This window comes from Silene latifolia, chromosome 4, assembly GCF_048544455.1.
Source record: "Silene latifolia isolate original U9 population chromosome 4, ASM4854445v1, whole genome shotgun sequence".
NCBI lineage: Eukaryota > Viridiplantae > Streptophyta > Magnoliopsida > Caryophyllales > Caryophyllaceae > Silene > Silene latifolia.
This window is the reverse complement of record NC_133529.1, coordinates 102531397-102540511: the sequence shown is the minus strand read 5'-3', so window position 1 is coordinate 102540511 and position 9115 is coordinate 102531397.

The window sequence follows — 9115 nt, the reverse complement described above, 5'->3', positions numbered from 1 at the left end:
ACCAATTTTTATGGGAAATTGGAACCGTTCGAATACCTCGTGCCATGTCAAGACAGAAAGTAGTGACATGAACACTAAGAACTCGTTACCCTTAGCATTCTATGTCTAGAATGACTCTCGTGGATGCCAATGAATACGGATGTTCACAGAGATCTGGAGTAAGGGGTGAGGGTACGTATTAGGAAGTCCTTTTATTGAACACCTAATCCCGTTCGCCTCGATAGCGGCCTATACTAATGATTAAATGATTAGGGAAATTATTCATACTTGATATGTCGTTGATTATATGCATGAAATGCAACAAACAATGTTTTAATACTAGCATGTGAATTAAACTATGTCGGTTAACAAACAATTTAACAATTAATATCGAAGTTGAAAGTTAGAATTGATTACATGTGAATACAAGTGAATAAATCATACAACGAACGACAAATAAATAACGATAAATAGCGATAATCAAAATTACAATGAATTACAATGGATAATTGATTTACGACAAAAATACACTTAAGATGGAAATTTGAAGAAAAAGAAGGGAAAATAAAAAGGTAAAAATTGTGACTAAATAGGACAGATTAAAGGTGATATTATGATTAATAGTCAATTAATTATGTAATTAAAGCTACGTCAAAGCGAGAACGGAAGTCCAGGGACAGAAATCAACTCACAACAGGCGCAGCATTTGCTGCGTCCCTTGGAAGAGGCGCAGCTATTCCTGCGTCTGTTCTTGAGTTGAGCTCTGACTGTAAAGTCAGAACCGCCATTTGTTAATGTTCTTTGGTATGTTTTATGATTGATTATCGATATTAAACTCGAATGAAAGTGATTTAGCATATTAATTACATCTGACATGGTCATAAAGGCGATAAACACGGATTAAAACTAATTAAAACGAGTTAAAACGAATTAAGAACAAATTAGATTGAGTTAGGTTTAATTACGACGAAGGAACGAATTTTGAGAGAAATTGACAAATGAAAATAAACGATGGAAATATGTACAAAGGTCGAATTCCAGAGACTTGATATGGACAAATCGAGCCTCTAAAATCCGGGTTTGATTTAATGACGAAAACCCGCAAATATCATGTTATAAGGGATTTAAGGCGAAACAAAACGTGATAATTGAAAGGAATAACTAAAACGCGGCTTATGTACTGAAGAAAGGAAGAAAATAAGAAAATAAAACGGAAAGAACAAAACTACAGAAACCCGGGGAAGAAGAAGTAGAGCAGGAGCAGCGGCAGCCTCTAGAAGAAGCGCAACAAATGCTGCGACCCTTCGAAGAGGCGCAGCTGCTGCTGCGTTTCTTCTCGACATCTGGTAACTGTTGTTTCGTAAAAACGTTTGTAATAAAGGTCTTTAAAATCGGTTTTAAATGTATTTTTGAAGTGAATCTTACAATAATGAGTGCAAAAATAAAATACAATAAAAAGATGGGATTTACACCCTCAGACTTACATGTTTGACGAAACGAAATTAACTAAGTTAACGTTAGTGATTGCTCGACTCGAATGTATGTAGAAAGTGCCCTCGTTGGAGGATTTTAGATTAATTGATTGATTGATGTGTAGTGGTCAAATTGTTCGGTCATGCAACGTGACTGGTACTCAGAATGATCTGAGCTTACGTGGTCGATTGATCAACCACGTAGGCGTCGAAAGCTTAGAGCAAGGTCTAGAATGCAAAGAGAGAAGAGAAGGGCGGACACTCGCGTGAAAAATATGGAGAGCGAAGGTCTCTATTTATACTAAACAATGTGAAGAGTTTTGGAATGACTCAAACTTTGGAAAGAAATCACGGAAAAATTCTGTAAACAGCGAAAACAAGCTGGAGAAGAGGCGCAGCAGCTGCTGCGATCCTTCCAAGAGGCGCAGCACCTGCTGCATCATTTGCCTAGAGGTTTCCTCCTGCGGAAGAAAGATTTCCGCGTTTCTTTTATGGAATCGCGGTAGGTCTCTACTTCCTTATTCCTTATAATATGATATACGGATGATATTTTACCAAAAGATATTAAATTAAATTATGGAATAAATATCTGGAATATTCTAGAATATTCCGACTCGGTATTTTAAACGGTTTCTTACAAAATGAAACGGTTTTTGACCTGGACTCTAAATGAACTCTAATTACTGTCAAAATGACCGTATCAGCGCGTAGATGACGACCAAGGGGTAGACACAAGTGTTTGAGCTATCACTTGACGATAAACTTACGGACTGTTATAAATCATTCCGCGTACCAAACATGCGGCCCAATCATCACTGGGTGGTTGGCGGAAGGTCTAGAAATGAGGTATCTACACAAATCTTGTCATTTACCTGTGGAGCTTGAGTACAAGGCTATGTGGGCCATAAAAGAGCAAAATATGGATCTCTCACTGGCGGGTGAGAAAAGATTGATGCAGTTAAATGAGCTTGATGAGTTTCGACTGCATGCCTATGATAGTGCTCAAGTGTACAAGGAACGAACATAGAAGTGGCATGACAAGTATATCTTGCAAAGAGAATTCCATGTTGGTGAAAAGGTTGTTGGAGTATGTGTCCTCAACAATAGTGCGATCACATATTTAAATCTCATATTAAGAATACGTAAGGGATGATTCATTATATAATCAACTGATCATCATTAATCGGTAATGATTGGCTAACTAGAGTTTGACATTACTGTCGTTTGACAGTGGTGGTCAGTTGATCCCTTAAGGTCACACCTAAAGGACAATTCCCTTAGTAGACAAATTGATTAATTGTATGACGATACAAGTTAATCAATTCCTTAAAATTGAACAATTCAATTGTGAGAGAGAATATTAATATCTTGTTGTAATGGGATTAAATAAGATTTATTTTTGTAATTGAAATACTTTATTACTAAAATTGTTTATTGTTTGAGAAACAATTGAGATAAGGATGAATGGTTAATTATAATTACAAGATGTTGTGAATTATAGTTATATGACCCATTTTATTTATGTGATCAAGTATCACTAGTCAATTTGTTGTATGTAATTTAATTAATTTATAAAATGATATTTATGTGATAAATATGCATTAAATTAATTAATAACATGTAACATACTACATGTGACATATTGTGTGACAAATGACAAATTGACAAAATAAAATGGTGGTCCATATTATATGAATGAACCGAAATGGAGGGAGTATTAGTGGATTGTGGTTATTTTATTTTATGTGATAAAAAATAAATAATGGTGCCTATACCCACTAGCTTACACTCCTATGATCTTGTGAAGATAAAAATCATAAAGGAGATTCCAATTTTTGGCTTGTTCTCCTTGCCTCCACCGGTTTTGTTCCCTTTATATAAGATATTTGTTCTCTTATTTTTCCTATCATTATTCATTCACATCTCTACATGCAAAGCTAACTTTATTCTCTCAAATCTCTCTAAAACAAGCTTTTAGAAACCTTATAAATTGTTCATAAATTCTAATATCAATAAGATTACTAGTGTAGTAATAATAAACATATTAGAATACATTTTAAGGATACTAGTTTATTAATCTAGTTAATTAGTATACTAGTTTAAGGGATAAGTCTTGGGTGCAATCTAAGGAGGATCTCTACTTTGGGATTTTTGGAGGATCATCCAACATATTAAGCTCAAGAACAAATAAGGAAGGTGATCTTATTTGTGCCCTATATTTTGGACCTATACACAATGTAAGGGACATTGTTTTTCCTCATAAATCTCTTATTTTGTTATGCATGCACTAGATCTAAAGAACAAATAATTAAGAAGTTAATTAATTTACTATTAGAGGAGTTTAATAAGAGGTAAATAAACCCAACAAGTGGTAGCAGAGCATAGGATGTTGCATGCATAATCAGTTATTGTTTTTCCGAGTTAAAATGTTAACATATAAAACTAAAAATTTGTGATTTATAAGAGTAAATCACGAAATAATGAAGCATGTTATATATTCTGGTCCTAAAATATTTTTAGGTCATTTTTATGATTTATGGAAATTTATTGCTCATTTTAATGATTTTTAGTGATTTTATTACATTTTTATGAGTAAAATGAACTTTTATTCACTAACATAAGTTAACCTTCACTACTGGCCGTGATAATTTAGTATAACCTCACATGAATATTTTATGTATTACATGTAAAATATCATATTAATGTGATTAATATTTCATGATTTATGAATTTTTAGTGTAAAAAATGGCATAAATGGAGGTTAAATGACTAAAAATGGTTACAATTACTCTCTGACCTTGAAAATTTTATATGACCTCACATGCATATTTTACAAGTTGTGTGTAAAATCTCGTATTAATTGGATTAATATTGCATGATTTATGATTTTTATGAGATAAAAATAGATTAAAAGAGGTCAAATGGTTAAAAATAGTTAAATTTCGAATTAGGCCATGAGATTTTAATATGAGAAAATTATTTTAGGTTGCATAAATATCCCACTAATCAGATATAAGGTTGTAAAATTGATTGGATTAATTTTTGGATACTTTAGATGTTTTATGAGATAAAACCGATAAAATGCAACTATATTTTCTCAAAATTAATTCGGAAATTTTAACCATGATTTTTGACATTATGAGTGTCATGGAAATATTCCAGAATGTTCAAAAATTTTAAATTTCAAATTTTGAAATTATTGTAATTTAATTTGGATTTATTTCATAAATATTATGATTTTAAGGTAAAAAATGAGCATAAAAATTAAATCAAGTTGAATTATTGTCAAAAATTGAGTGATGAATAATTTTTGAGTCCTAAGAGTGTTAGGATAATTAACTTGAGCTTAGATGTAATTTAAGTGTTAATTTATGATTTTAAGAAGTTACGATCACACATTTCCATAAAACCGGGTTATATATACGATATAAGTTAAATAGGGCGATTTGGCACATAATTTGGCATGATAGATACATATTATAATGCTGCATATTTCAATTGTTGGATGTCTTTTATTTATATAATTTTGAATTATGTAATTTTATCTTAGTATGGCCTTAGTTTTAATCGATATTACCCGTAATGAAAGGGAATATTGATTCGGTTGTAATTTAATGTGATCTCGTATTACTTTTATTTTTACTAGTTTTTCCATTTTACAAATGTATAATAGGAATAGTTTTGTATTTTTATTATTATTTGTAATTATGGAATTGCTTCAAGACGGTGCCATTCGGAAAGGTGTTCCGACGAAGACGGTGTTCTTGGAAGGCGTGCCACTTGAAGATTCAAGGGACCAAAGGAGTTGGTTTCTGAATATGTAATAGATTATTTGATTTTTTTTTTAGGAAGGCCATACTAGGAATTTTTATTATTGCTTTGCATTTCTTTTAATATGTTACATGTATTGCCAAATCGCCATAACAACACATGCATATCATATTGAGTCATCGACCATGTCAATTATAATTATCGTAGTTCACCGCTTTAGTTCACTTAAAACGTGATAGATAATAAATTGATACGATCTCTCACAAATTAATAATTGAGAATTAGCCTTACCAAATAGTAGAAACCATGAGTCCCAATTTCATAAGGAAGTAGGCTCGACTCACCGGGGTACTAAACTTGTTACGTTGGGTAAGTGGGTAATAAAATGTTATTACATCGAAATTTGGATTGAGCTCAACGGAAGTATTCGTGACCGTAGTCGCATGTGTTCCGGGCTAAAGATAAATATTAGAGTGATTTTTATCGACCGAGAGTTCTAGAAGTAGAATCGATTAAGGGGTTAATCCACCGAGTTATATTAATAAGGGATAAATCGGCTCACCGTGCCCGAGTTAATATGAATTTGGATCTCGGAATCATTTATAATAGTTGGGTGGAGGTCACTATATAAATGCTTAAAACTTGTTTAAAATGTTTACAAGTATTGTCAAAACGATAGATGTTCATTAATTCCTTTACTTCCTATTTTGTAGTCAAAATCGTTTTCTCAATTGCAATGACAACTCCAATCACATCCGCAACCACTAGTTCCAACACGCTTACCAATGTGTCATGGCTCCGATCCTTCATGGATCGATGTAAGTTAGAAAATAATGGGTCCAATTTCGCCGATTGGGACGCGCAATTTCGCTTGGCCGCGGAGGGTGACGACAAACTTCGTTACCTTACCGAGGCATCTCCCGCCGAACCTAATGCTAGGTCCACCGCCGCCGCTAGGCAAGCCTATGAGGTTTACTAAAACGAGTCGGTCGCGATCAAAAATGTGTTGATCTTTACAATGGAGGCCGAACTCCAAAGAAGTGCTATAAAGATTAGCACCGCTCATGAGATCTACATGAAACTTGTGAACATGTTTTCACGAGCTCCACGGGTCATACAATATGAGGCGGCTTCCGCATTCTTTGATCTCAACATTAAGGAGGGCCAAAAAGTTAGCCCTCGTGTGCTCAAGTTAATGGAGCATGTTGAGACCTTGAAAATGCATAAGGTGGAGATTCCCGAGGAACTCGTGATTGACCAGATTCTTCATTCCCTTAACAAAATCAAGGCATATGTTCAATTCCGGGTGAATTTTAATATGCAAGACAAGAAAGTCTCCCTTGATGAGTTGCACAAAATGCTTGTGCAAGCCGAAAAGGATGTGGGGCTAAGTGTTAGCTCCACCAAAGATGTGCTCAATGTCAATCATAAGAGCAAGAAGGGGACTTTTAAGAAAAGTGGGAAAAGGGGAAAGAAGCGAACTCCCAACAGGAACAAAGGTAAAGCTTGTGAAGCTAGTTCCTCCAAGCCCAAGTATAGTGCCTCCTCCGGGGACAAGTGCCACTACTGTTGTGGTGTTGGGCAGTGGGAGAGAACCTGTTCAAAATACCTTAGCGATATCAAAGCTGGAAAGGTTATTCCAGTAGGTATATAACTATCCCTATCTTTTATGTTTCAATCTCAACTTTGGTATGTTGATACAAGTTATGATGATTACCCTTTTTATTGTAAATAGGGCATCCTAGCAAGGACAAAGGCAAAGAAAAGCAAGCTTAGAGGATCATGAGGGAAGCTAAAGGTAGCCGACCGTGGTGATGGATCTATGGAATCTTGGCTTCAATTTGCTTTGTCTTTAATTTCATGATATATTTGAATTTTTAGAACTATTTTGATTTCCTTGTGTGACTAGGAAATTTGTTTGTATCCTTTAAACAATTGTTGTGCTTTGGATATTTGTGACTTGGTTTGCAACCCAAGTCACTCTTTTTATTATATCATTTGTTCTAAGATTATCATCATATACTACTTGCATAGTGAAACATTAGATTATGAACTTAAATTGATCAAATAGACAATTATGATGATTAGATCATTATATGTCCATAAACTATGAATTTGATTCTCCTTATGTCATTGTTACTAAAAGTAACAACTTACTTATGTAAGATCAATTATAAAGTTATAATGAGCTATTGAAATCATAAAATAGGGAATTTACGATACAATACGGACACATTATTCTAAACAGATGGTCAACCAGGAGATACCTGAAATAAAGAGTCTATTTAACAAATGGCATGGATCAGATTCGCATATAACATGAATCAAGCTGCCATAATAGGGCTGGTCTTTTATATGCTAATGAGTTAGTCTAGAGAAACTTCCAATACTCCACCATATATGTTTGTAACTCACAAAGCTATCTCTCAAGAAGATAGATGTATTTCTGAGAGATAGAGTGGGAGTAGATTGGATCGTCACAAACATATCTTATAGTTGAAGTGTTACTTTGTGAAAGTAATGGAACTATAGAGTGGGAGTATAGTTGAACTATAATCTATAAAGATAGAGTAGGAGCATAGTTCAGTGGGAGTTTATCGCACATGTCTTATTGGTTAAAATATTGCTTTGTGAAAGTGATAGTAATATGACCTTATTACATACGAGCCGTAGCATTACAATCCGAAAATTGTTACTCAAGAGTATATTTACTTTAAAGCGAGGGTCTCTTTAAAAGTAAGTAGAGCTTTAGAGTACTCAAATGCATAAGATTGACATAAAGATGTTGATCAAGATAAATTATGTTAGGAATCGCCACATTTCATTTTGATGGAGGATGGCAAATGATATTAAAAATTCGCTTTTCTAAAATGGGAATTTAGAGAAGGATGTGTTTGGAACACAAAACCTTAGATAAAGATCTAAGAATCCTAACATATTATGCGTAGATTTCTTAAGTGATCCTAGAATGGTCTTAAGCAAGCATTAAAGGATTATACTTTCGTTTATGTGATAATAGTGAATGGTTTCATTCACATGATTGAAGAATCATGATTATACATGAAGTTAAGTGGGAGCTAGAATTGTTTTTCCATGTCTTATATGTTGATAACATATTACTTATTGAGAATAATGTACCAATGCTCTCTTCTGTGAAAGAGTGATTGGAGACTTGGAAAGGGATGCAAAATATTCTAGATTTTGAATCTATGTGAGAGAATATTGGCATAGAGTTGAGAGTCTTATGAGGATAACATCCTTCGTATCTGTTTAACACCAACAAGGTTGAATGGGTTATTCATGTTGATGGAAGTGGAATTACTATGATGGAGTCATAGTCGTTCACTGAACCTATTAAGTTGTTAATTACATGAAATCAATTTCTTATGTTTCCGCCATTCGAATGATCATGTATGCCAACAGACGCACATGCCATGATGTGATATATGCCTAGGGGATGATAAGTCAATAATAAGATAATTCCCGTGATATAACTTGTGAAAGCCTTAAAGAACATCCTGGATATTTTTGAGAAGAATTAAGGATTCGTTCATATGTTTGGATGATAAACTAAGTTAGGTGTTGAAGGGTTGCACAAACTTTAGTTTCCAAACCAAAAGGGATTTACTGAAATCCTAGGATGTCTTATTGACTTGGGAGTAAGAGACTAGAAAAATGTTTTAGTTTCGCGCATTGCAAATTCTACAAAAGGAATCTAAGTAAATTGTGATAAAATGGTCAACGTAGGGATTAAGGGTGAATCCCTCTACAAATGACTTTATCACAAGTTATGCGATAACAGTGGGAGCATCTTTCAAGTTAAAGAGCCCAAGTCTACCAAGAAGACTAGACAAATACTTAGAGATAAATGCAAGTTATTAGAAATAACATTG